Source organism: Gracilinanus agilis, chromosome 1, assembly GCF_016433145.1.
Source record: "Gracilinanus agilis isolate LMUSP501 chromosome 1, AgileGrace, whole genome shotgun sequence".
In the NCBI taxonomy this organism is placed as follows: domain Eukaryota; kingdom Metazoa; phylum Chordata; class Mammalia; order Didelphimorphia; family Didelphidae; genus Gracilinanus; species Gracilinanus agilis.
Genome location: NC_058130.1, coordinates 369,863,454 through 369,875,308, shown reverse-complemented (window position 1 = coordinate 369,875,308; position 11,855 = coordinate 369,863,454). Strand labels below are relative to the sequence as shown.

At 34.8% G+C, this 11,855-nt stretch overlaps 1 protein-coding gene across 1 annotated transcript in view; it reads left to right on the top strand.

Moving 5' to 3' along the window:
- PARP8 (poly(ADP-ribose) polymerase family member 8) overlaps positions 1 to 11,855 on the top strand; it is a 227,250-nt gene that overhangs the window by 209,880 nt on the left and 5,515 nt on the right. The window lies entirely within an intron of this gene.

Below are 11,855 nucleotides of genomic sequence, written 5' to 3'. Positions count from 1 at the left end.
TGTGTGTGTGTGTGTGTGTGTGTGTGTGTGTGTGTGTGTGTGTGAGAAAGAGAGAGAGAGAGAGAGAGAGAGAGAGAGAGAGAGAGAGTGTTTTTTGTAATTAATTTTGGTTAACCACATAGTAAACAAATTAGATAAAGTGTTTTGGTTTATCACCAGCATATTATTTTCATTATTTGAAGGAGAAAATACTGCAATAGAAATCTTATAATATTAATAATTTAGAGGACTGAAGCAAAACCAAAGCATAAATAAATCTTGATTAACACATTTCAAAATCAAAGCAGTAAATGGGAAATAAAAAATTAGAAATCCTTTTAAACAGTAATTTTTTTGAATATAAAATAAGTTTTTACTCTATTTTGCTATACTTATTTGATTTTTGGTTTACAAATTTCCCTTTCTTTTGAGTTCAACTTGTTAGCAATTTGAAGGGGCTGTAATGTAATATCCAAAAATCACTGACTCTAAACTCAGAGAATGTGTATTCAAATCTCACTTCTGACTTTACTTCTGTGTCCTTTGGTAAGTCATTTAACTGCCTTATGTCATCTGTAAATGAGATTTGTCAAGATAATGGCTAATGCAGATCATTCTAGTCATATTAAGTAATTATCAGTAGTGCCAGGCATTGTGCTAGGTTCTTAATCCATTATCTTTTTTCCTAAGATCTGCTTTTCAGTCAACATAACCTCTTTAATTTTTAGCATTTAGTATGAGTTTTTAACAGCACTGAGCACTAAAAATGTACATAACATAAAGGATATTATTTTTTTCTCATACATTGTCCAAAGGCAGTGAATTTCCTCACATGCAAAACATTGCTTATAATTGTGAATAATGCTGCTTGTTCACAGTTGGCTCCTTGACTTTACCTAAGGAGGTTAGAGTCACCAAGATAATCTTATTGAACAAACTTAAGTGTTGTTTAGACATCAAGTTCTTAAGTTATCTGCTGATTGACTACAGAAATTACATTTGAATTTTCTCTGGAATTCACACCAATTCATTTCAGGAGCCATTCCTTAACTCTGAAAATGAGACATTGATAGCAACTTAATCTTCTAATCTTAAAGTGTCTAAGTTGTCTCTTTATTTATTATTGTTCACTGAAATAACTATAAACATTTTCCATTGGTAGAAAACGTTAACACAGAAGTCATCATATCTAACATAATTGAGGCTAGTACTTAGCACAGCGTTAGGCTTATACTAGGCACTTAATACTAGTTGAGTGACTGAACAATGACTTGTGGGTTTTATAACAAAGGAATTAAGACCTTCTGCTTCTTTGAGTCACCAAATAAATCACAAGATACATTATTTTAAGATGGTAATTTTCATTTCTTTGTTAACACAAATGAGATTACATTCTTTTACTCAGCATCTCAGGAGAGAATAGGCTAATTATGTGAAACTGATAAGATTCCAAGGGTATAAAGAGGGAGAATGTGTTAACCAATTATTGTACTTCCTAATTGCAACCATAAGTTTCTTTGTAAAATATGCGGTTGCATTGTTCTACAAGTAAGTAGTAAAGCTCTCTACTGAGTGACGATTTCTTAAGAAGAGACATAGTGGAAGAGAATGAAATGCTTTATCAGAGATATATAATTTCATCAAACAAAAACCTAATTTCTCCTTTACCTTATATCCTTCTCTACTGAACAGCTATGATCCCTGGTGACTAGAAATAGATTAATGTGGCTTTGTTCCTTACCTTTCTCATTAAATGAAAATAATAAATGTTAAAATAGTTTTCATGTTAATCTGATTCCCAGAGTGTAACAAAGAATAAAACTGTTACTTACTGTTTTATTCATACTCCTTCTAGAGGGAAAAGTCATGCCCAAATTGACATCCTGAGCATTGACTCATTCAGCTAAACTTTATATAAAAGGCCTATGGACTACTGAACTAGAAGGGGCATAAAATAAATTTGGTGGAATATAATTCCAAAAAGAAAGTATTGTAAGATTACATGAAGAGATGCAACAATAATTAAAGGATTGAAAGTAGTGTACTTATGAACTTGTTTTAACTCATAAAATATTCTTTGAATGACTTGAGAAAGATGAGATTACATTTTCCTGTCCAAATGCAGAAAAAAGATTAAGTTTAGTTCCATTCAATCAAATGTCCTCACACTTCCCTAGAAGTGTTAATAATGATTAAAATACTTAAGATGAAAAAATAAAATTGTATTTACTCAATAAGCATTTATGAAGTTTCTACTAAGTATAAGGTGCTGAAATGAGCTCTAGATGAATGGATAGAAAAGGAATATATCACAACTCTAGTCTTTGAGAAGTTTTATATTCACACTTTACTACAGAAATGTCAGTTATCATGAAGAGGACTGGCTTTGGAGTCAGAGATTGTAATTGTTTTTCAGAAACAAAATCCAGTAAATTTGTTGTTCGTTGTTTTTCAGTTGTGTCTGACTCTTAGTGACTCCTTTGGGGTTTTCTTAGCAAAGACAATGGAGTGGTTTGCCATTTTCTTATCCAGCTCATTTTACAGATGAGGAAAGTGAGGCAGGCAGGGTTAAGTGATTTGTGCAGGATCACCTAGCTAAGACATGTCTGAGATCAAATTTGAACTCAAATCTATCCACTGTTCCTCCTAGCTGCCCTTTTGTGTCAGAAGACCTGAATTCAAATCCTGGTTGCCTACATACTACTTACTAGCTATATAATCTTGTATCATCAGTCCATGTCCAGGAGCCTCAGTCTTGTCATTTGCAAAATAAGGAGGCTGAATACACGATGCCTAAGGTCTCTTTTAAAGAGCTCTAAAATTTATAATCTTGTCATTAATTGTGAACAAGTCACTAATCTTTCAGTGCAATAAGCAACTCTCTTAAAACCTCAAGGCTTAGAGAATTTGCCAAGTCATATTATAAGAAGCAATTTCCTATATTAATGAATTAATAAGAACACAGATCTAGCCACCATCTTCATCTGTCTTTATTTCCTTCTCATCTATTTTTCCTTCTCTCTTTCTTTCTCTGTCACTGCTTGTTTCTGTCTCCATCTCACTTTCTGTTTCTTGCTTTCTCACATTTGGATAGCAGCTACTTCCCAGAATTAGAAGTATACTATGCACTGAGAAAGTTAATGAGAATTTCTGAAAAGTCTGAAGGAAGGAGAAGGAATAAGTGATTTCAAGCAACAGAGGAAATCAAAACACTCACATGTGATACTTTTAATTCTAAATTTCTCATTAGATGTGAATAAATTTGAAACATACTGAATTTACATGTTACTCTCTGACAGTCAAAGGTAAATGAATCAGTGAATGAAAAGCATTTATTAAACCCTCATTATGTGTCAAATACTATAACACTATTCTAAGTACTGGGGATAGAGATTGAGATAGTTCCTGCCTTCAAGAACTTTATTTTAAATTTTCATTTAACCAGCATTTCTTTTCTTTTCTTCCCTATGCACCCCTCTGATTTAAAAGCAAAACAAAGCCTATGTAACATATTAATAGTCAACCAAAACAAATTCCCACATTTGCCTTGTCCAAAAATGTATGCTGTATTCTCCATCTTGAAATATTCATCTCTTTGTCAGGAATTTGATATGCAGAGGTATTGTCAGTATTCCAGAATCTGGTTAGTCATTTCAGTGATTGGAGTTCTATCCAAAGTGTTTGTCTTTGCAATGTTGTTTTTATTCTATAAATTCCTATCTTGGTTTGAAAGCCCCTTACATTCTATTGGAGAAGACAATACTTGTAAGAGAGAAATGCCCAGAGGTGGAAGTTGTGGTCTGGTAAATCACAAAAATGATGAGTACAATGATGGGGAAGTCAATTATTCTCTTTCCAGAGGCACAGAGGATCAATTTCTTAAAGAGGTAGAAATCTGTGATGTAGGATGGAGAAGATCCAAATTGGGAGGTTGAAGAGGATCCAAATTGGGAGGTTGAAGAGTAAAATAGTGAAAATGGATGGGGGTAAAGAGGGAGCTCCTTGGTTCCAAGGAATACAGAGTCACTTAGCTTCCCCAAGGAATGGCTTCTGGTGGTCTGCTTTGGAGGAAAGAAAAACAGCTCAGCAAATTCATATGCTTTGGCAAAAGATTTCTGGCAATTTGATCATGAATTTAGCAATAAAAATTTCATTAAATGACAAAGGAGACAAATTTCTTACTATTTTTAAAAAAGATACAGAAATAATATTCAGTAAGTTTTTAGAATCAGAATCATAGAATTTTAGATCTAGAAGGGATTTCATCTGCCATCTAGGCCAGGGATATATATATATATATAATTACTTTTTTTTTATGGACTCCTTCCATAATCTGGTGAAGCCTCTGAAACTTTACTCAGAATAATGCTTTTAAATGCCTAAAATAAAGAGGCAGGGGATTTCAAAGAGAATGAATTCTATTGATATAGTTATTAAAATCTGAAAAACCAACAAAAAAGTTAATCCTAAATTAAGAATCCCTGATTTCCCATCCAATTCCTTCCTCAACAGGAACCCCAACTATAAAATACCCAGTAAATGGGTATTTTCCCCCTGGTTAAAAACTTCAGTTGCAGGAGAATCCATCTATCTCATGAGGCTTTATATTCTTTCTATTGCAGTTGGTAGAGGGCATTATATTTTAACTCTTTGAAGGCATTTCTTCTTGGAACTGACAGAATATGAACAAGACTATTTACTTAATCACTTCTATATAAATAACGTCTCAATAGGTGTCTAAAGCCCTAAACACATCTCTTTCCTGAGGTTCAGTACTACACCTCTTAATCTTTATTGACTATTTACTCCAGTAGCTGTCTAAAACAAGACTCCATCATCTTTATCTCCAGATCTACTACTTATAACATCCTCATTTTAAAATCATGAATACCATCATACTCCCAGTATCCCAACTTGAAATTTCTATTATATTACTACACAATAGCCTTTTATTTCAGAGGATGTTTCATTTAGAAGAGGAAGGAGACCTTAGGGCCACGTTGGTGAACTATGGCATGTGTGCTGGAGAGAGCTACACCTGAGGACATTCAATGGGAGTACTTCCTCCCTCCCCTTTTGGGGTATAGTGAGGGGGGCTCACATGCGGTGTAAAGGCTGTACTTTGGGCACTCGGTCTCTAAAAGGTTTGCCATCACTGCCTTAGGACCTCTCTGTCTACCCAATTCTGCTTATGAGGAGACTGATGCTTAGAGAGATTAAGTGACTTTCCTTTGGCCCCACAGCTAAAAAATGTCATGTCTTTCTGTCTAGTCAGTATCACACATCACTATCATTGGTCTTAAGTCATTGATTTGTTCATTATCATTTTCTGAACAAAATCACCCAGTAGCTCTCCATTAGTTATCAAATGTGGTCTAGAAGTCTTTTATTTTTAAACCCTTACTTTCTATCGTAGAATTGACACAAGGTAAAAGTTCCAAGGCAAAAGAGCAGTAAAGGCTAGGCAATGGGGGTCAAGTGACTTGCCCAGAGTCACACAGGAAGTGTCTGAGACCAGATTTGAACCCAGGCCTTCCCATCTCCTGGCCTGGCTTTTCTAACCACTGAGCAACCTAGCTGCCAAGCCCTAAAGTTCTTAAAGTATCTTTCATGTCTCCCCTATAATTTGGACCTAACCTCTCTAACCAGATCTGTTCCCAGGCTCAGCATCTACTTTTCTCCGGCAGTACTTTCTGAACTACTTACTGTGACTAGCATTTTCCCCCCTTTCTTAAATCTCTCTCTCTAGAATGTCCTCTATTGCATATCAAAATATGGTAAAACTTTCAAAACCCAATAAAAATGTCCCTTTATCTATGAAATCTTCCCTGATTAATGTAGCTGTACATAATCTCTAACTCTTCTGTATTACTATAGCTTTTTCTTCTATAAAACTCATGGCACTTAATATAAATTATAAATACTTGAAGGGCAAAGATTGCATCAAATAATATTTTGTATCATACACAGTGCTTTTCATAGAGTAAGTACTTCATAAATATTTGTTGGGGAGGAATAAAGGCTTTTCCAGTGGAATAGAAGTCTGTTTTGTTTTACCAACTTAAAAGACATTAAGTATGGGCCTTGGCACAAACATAAACTGCTATACAAAGACCAACCTCACTTCAAGCTGACAACAGTAGGAGCTGACTACTAGGTGATACATATATATATATATATATATATATATATATATATATATATATATAATATACATACATTTTTTTTTGATGATCACCTATAAAATAGATTAGAAAGTACCTCAGTCCTATGAGATCCTCAATTTCTCCAGTATGGATGTCAGAGTAGTGAAAAAGTTGGTAGCCAGGACTGGGAGGCAGGAGATATATTTTGTTTCAACTAAGGGGAATAAAAGAGGTGGCAAAGTTGATTTTGTGCACTTAAATGCAACAAAATGTCCTTTACTGCAATATTTTTCCATCTCATCTCAAAGTGATGATGTAAGAGCAGATAGATGAATATTCTTTACAAAGGATATAAACAGAACTTTGACAATATCCTTCTAACTGACAACACATATTAAAACTGAGTATTTCAGTTGGAAGGTGAGCACAAAGCAGGATAGTGAAGTCTATGTTGGGACTAAGATTCAGCATTTAAAAAGAAAAGAAAACAAAACAAAACTGAAAGAGCCTGTCTAATTACTCAAATATACAAGGAGTTAAAGCAATTGTATGAAAAATCAAGCCATTCCCCAATTGATAAATGGGCAAGAGACATGAATAGGCAATTTTCAGGTAAAGAAATCAAAAGTATCAATAAGCACATGAGAAAGTGTTCCAAATCTCTAATAATTAGAGAAATGCAAATCAAAACAACTCTGTGGTATCACCTCACACCTAGCAGATTGGCTAAAATGAAAGAAGGGGAGAGTAATGAATGCTGGAGGGGATGTGGCAAAATTGGGACATTAATGCATTGCTGGTGGAGTTGTGAACTGATCCAACCATTCTGGCTGGCAATTTGGAACTATGCTCAAAGGGCTTTAAAAGAATGCCTGCCCTTTGATCCAGCCATACCATTGTTGGTTTTGTACCCCAAAGAGATCATAGATAAACAGACTTGTACGAAAATATTTATAGCTGCACTTTTTGTGGTGGCAAAAAACTGGAAAAGGAGGGTATGCCCTTCAATTGGGGAATGGCTGAACAAACTGTGGCATATGCGGGTGATGGAATACTATTGTGCTCAAAGGAATAATAAACTGGAGGAGTTCCAGGTGAACTGGAAAGACCTCCAGGAACTGATGTAGAGTGAAAGGAGCAGAGCCAGGAGAACATTGTACACAGAGACTGATACACTGTGGTAAAATCGAATGTAATGGACTTCTGTACCAGCAACAATGTAATGACACAAGACAGCTCTGAGGGATTTATGGTAAAGAACGCTACCCACATTCAGAGGAAGATCTGCAGGAGAGGAAACATAGAAGGTAAACAATTGCTTGAACACATGGGTTGAGGAGGACATGATTGGGGATGTAGATTCGAAACTACCACACCAATGCAACTACCAACAATTTGGAAATAGGCTCTGAACAAGGACACATGTTACAACCAGTGGAAATGTGCGTCAGCCATGGGTGAGGGGAGAGCGGGGGGGTGAAGGGGAAATTAGGGGCATGAAGCATGTAAACAGGTTAAAAATGAATATTAAGAAATATTTAAAAAAAAACTGAAAGAGCCTGAAGACTTGTAAATTGACTAGATTGCAGAGGCCATAAACAATGAATACTTTAAAAAAAAATCATATATGCTCAGCCTATTAACTCTTTGGAACCAGTTTCAAAGACAAAAATAATTTTAAAATGTAAAAATGGCAATGTATGTTATTATAACAACTGGAGCCCTGCCTATTTCTTTTAAAGGCATAGAAATCCCACAAAATGAGAAATTAAAAAAGACTCTAGTACCATTTTCTCAGGAAAATGTGTCTCATACAAATCAATCAGTACACCAGGGAGGAAGAGAGAGCCCAGAAACTGTCCCGTAGATTAAGCACTTGATCAAGCAGAGAGTAAACAAGTAAACACTTTTTCCAGGCAAAGAGATCAGCAAGCAAACATTTATAAAACATTGTGGAGGTCAGTGAAAAGGATAATATAAGCCTTCCAAAATAGCAGAAAGCAGTAAAGTAGAAAGCAAACTTAACACGAGCCTCACTAAGCCATATCATATATGCAAAGAGCACTGGAAAATGAAATTCCAAAGACAGTGAAAAATACATAAATGGAACATATCAGCCAGCATTTCCATAGCTCACTATGCTCACCACTGACTTATTATTGAACTGTTATTTTTCTATATCTGAATACCATGTAATAAATGCCAATGGTATTTTAAGAAAGTGAATCTAGGAAGAATGGCTGGACCTGATCAGATACACACACACACACACACAAATCCATGCTAGAGGGGACAATGTTAACGGTACTAAGGGAGGATTTAAAAAAAATATCATAAAGAGATACAGTAAGTTATGCTATAATGCTTCCTTGAAAAATACAAATTTGTTGTAACACAATTGATGTATTAGAGAACATTTTGAGAATAGCACAACTCTTCTTTTTATGCACCACTGATGTCATTTTGATGCATTGCTCCCCTAAATTCATTTTCCCCATAAGCTTTTTGATTTTTTATCATATGATTTTGCATATTGTAGTACTTTTGAGGAACACATTATTAGTAGGCCTGACAGTATTACAAAAAAAGAGAAAAGATCATAGGTGGTAGTTCACTGTGCTTTATAGATACTAACTGCCTAATACATACTCAGTTGAATCAAGTGATATATTTACCTTCCAAAAACCAAAAAAACCCAATTTTATTAATTAATTAGTTAACTAATCAATGGATACTAATGCTTATGTTTTGCCTCATGTTTATGAAATCTTCATGATTATGTGTATGCAAAGTAATTTTGGTAAATAATTGAGAAAAGAACAAGATGGCATCTTTCATCAAATTATATCTTCAACTGACCATGATGTAGAAAATATAAGATCTCCCTATGTTTCTTCTCTGTTTAATACAAAATATAAATAAGTTATTATGTCAAAATTCAGCTTTAGAGATGCCACTTGAAGAGTAATGTATGTTTATGTAGGCCCATGGGGCTTGCGAAGTACTTAATGTGTTTTCTCTTTGATGCTTTCATCAGTCTTGAGATAGGTGCTACTCTTTACCTCATTTTATAGATGAAGAAGCATATTCTGTTATGTCTGACCTCAGGTCACACAACTAATTAGCGTCTGTTCTGAGATCTAAACCCAAGTTTGTTTCCCATGCCCACGTTAAAATCATACAGGATTTTTGTAAAATCCTTTTGTAAAATACTGATTTATGTAAAATCATATAGGTGAACTATAACTATGGGAAAAACTTTTTATTTAAGTCTCTACACATTGAGGATTCCCTATGTAGAGTCAATATGCAAAGGTTGCCTCATTGATTATGAAGAATCTAGCTATTCCTTATTGCATAGGATATTGTAATAATTCCTTTAGCTCTATAGTACTCCAAACCGTTCTCAGTGAAGTTATGGCCATTCAAAAGGGGACTAACCTCATTCTAAAAATAAACTTGGTGAGAAAAACACCTATTGCCCAAATAATGAATATACATGAACACAAATGGGTAGCCAATGTTAATCCACCACTGCAGGGAAATTATAGACTTAGAACTGTGAGATTTATTACCCTACAAGTGAAATGGCCAAGGTTCACCGTGAAATTATACTTATTTTTGCATTTGGATTCTCAATAGAACCAACTCTAAATTCTTTTCTGTTCCCTCTCAAAAGAAAATAACAACAACAACAACAAAAATAACCATGGGCTACCTTTTTTTTTTTTTTTTTAGCCAGAATGGCCTTAGATCTTCTGTTTCATTCCCAACTAGAATATTTGTGTCCAGTGAAAGTGCTGGCTTTATTCAAACTCCATCAGGATCAACTCAGTGATTTCACAGTTTGAACTACAGCTATTAAATTAATATTTGTTGACATTCTTTTTTGTAAACTTCTCTCTGTTACAATTTCGGTTTTCCCTTGCTCTCTACTCATAGTGGCCTCAGTCACTACTTAGGCCCTCATTCCCTCTTATGTACACTATTAGGCATCTTAATTAGCTTAATAGTCAGTCTCCTTGGTAAGTCATCCTCCACAAAGCTTCCACAGTGATATTCCTGATTCAAAGGTCTGTTTGTATCAGTCTCCCCACTGCTTAAGAAGCTTAGTTGGTTCTCTGTTGTCTGAAAATATAAATCCTCCTTTTTTGCCTTTAAAGCTCTTAATCAATCCAGTAAGTTCTAAATTACCTTTCCAGACTTGATTTCACTTTACTTTCTTCCTACCCACTCCCAGCACTTCATTCTAATCAATATAATATATTTGCTATTCCTTATATACAATAGTTTGGGGCAGCTAAGTGACACAGTATATAAAATACCAGGTCTGGGGTCAGGAAGACTCATCTACCTGAGTTCAAATCTAGCCTCAGACATTTGCTAGCTGTGTGACACTGGGACAAATCACTTAAACCTGTTTGTCTCAGTTCCCTCATCTGTTAAATGAGCTGGAGGAGAAAATGGCTAAGCGCTACAGTAATTTTGCAAAGAAAATCCTGACTGCGATCATGAAGAGTGACACAGTTGAAAAAACTGAACAATAACAGCAAAAACAAAAGTATACAATAATTTATCTTCTACCTCTGAACCTTGTTTGTTTCTGTGTCTGAAATATTCTCCTTCCTCTTAGCATCCCTAACTCTTTTCAAGGCTACTTACTTGTTGAAACCTTTTTGGATCCTCCAGTTGCTCTTTCTTCCCCTCTCAAAATAACCACTTGTATTTTATATTTACTTGTCTCTGTAGTTGTTTCTTTCCCCCTCCCCACACCCAGTAGAATATAAACTTCTTGAAGACAAAAGTTGTTTCATTTTTGTCTTCATATCCTCAGTGCATGACATGTAATATAATAGGCATATATGTCTTTTTAGTTTCCCCCACCCCACACATATTATTTAATTTTTTTTAAACCATTTTTCCATGGTTACAGGATTCATGTTCTCTCTTTCCCTTCTTTCCTCCCCCCTCCCAGAACTGACAAGCAATTCCACTGCTTTATACATGCTTATTACTCAAAACTTTTTTTACATATTATTTATATCGATAATCTTTTAAAAACCATAACCCCAGATCATATACCCATATAACCAAGTGATAAATTATATGTTTTTCTTATGCATTTCAACTCCCATAATTCTTTCTCTAGGTGTGGATAGCATTCTTTTACATAAGTTACATGAGATTGTTCTTGATCATTGCATTGCTGCTAGTACAGAAGTCCATTACATTCAATTTTACCACAGTGCATCAGTCTCTGTGTACAATGTTCTCCTGGATCTGCTCATTTCACTCTGCATCAGTTCATGGAGGTCTTTTCAGTTCATATAGAAATTAAGCAGTTCATTATTCCTTGTAGCCCAATAGTATTTTATCACCATCATATACGGTGATAATTTATTCAGTCATTCCCCAATCGAGGGACACCCTCTTGTTTTCCAATTTTTTGCCACCACAAAAAATGTAGCTATGTTTTTGTACAATTTTTTTTTCTCTTTTGAGGTACAAACCCAGCAGTGGTATGGCTGGCTCAAAGGGCATGCAATCTTTTAAAGCCCTTTGGGTATAATTACAAATTGCCTTCCATAATGTTTGGAGATGATACACGTTCTAAATTTACTGAAATAAGTACATTAAATTAGTGTTAAACATATTGTGCAGCTGTTTTGTACCAGTTTTCTTTAGTTGAACTCAACATAAAAGAAAGTAATCATTCCTTTTATAAGTCCA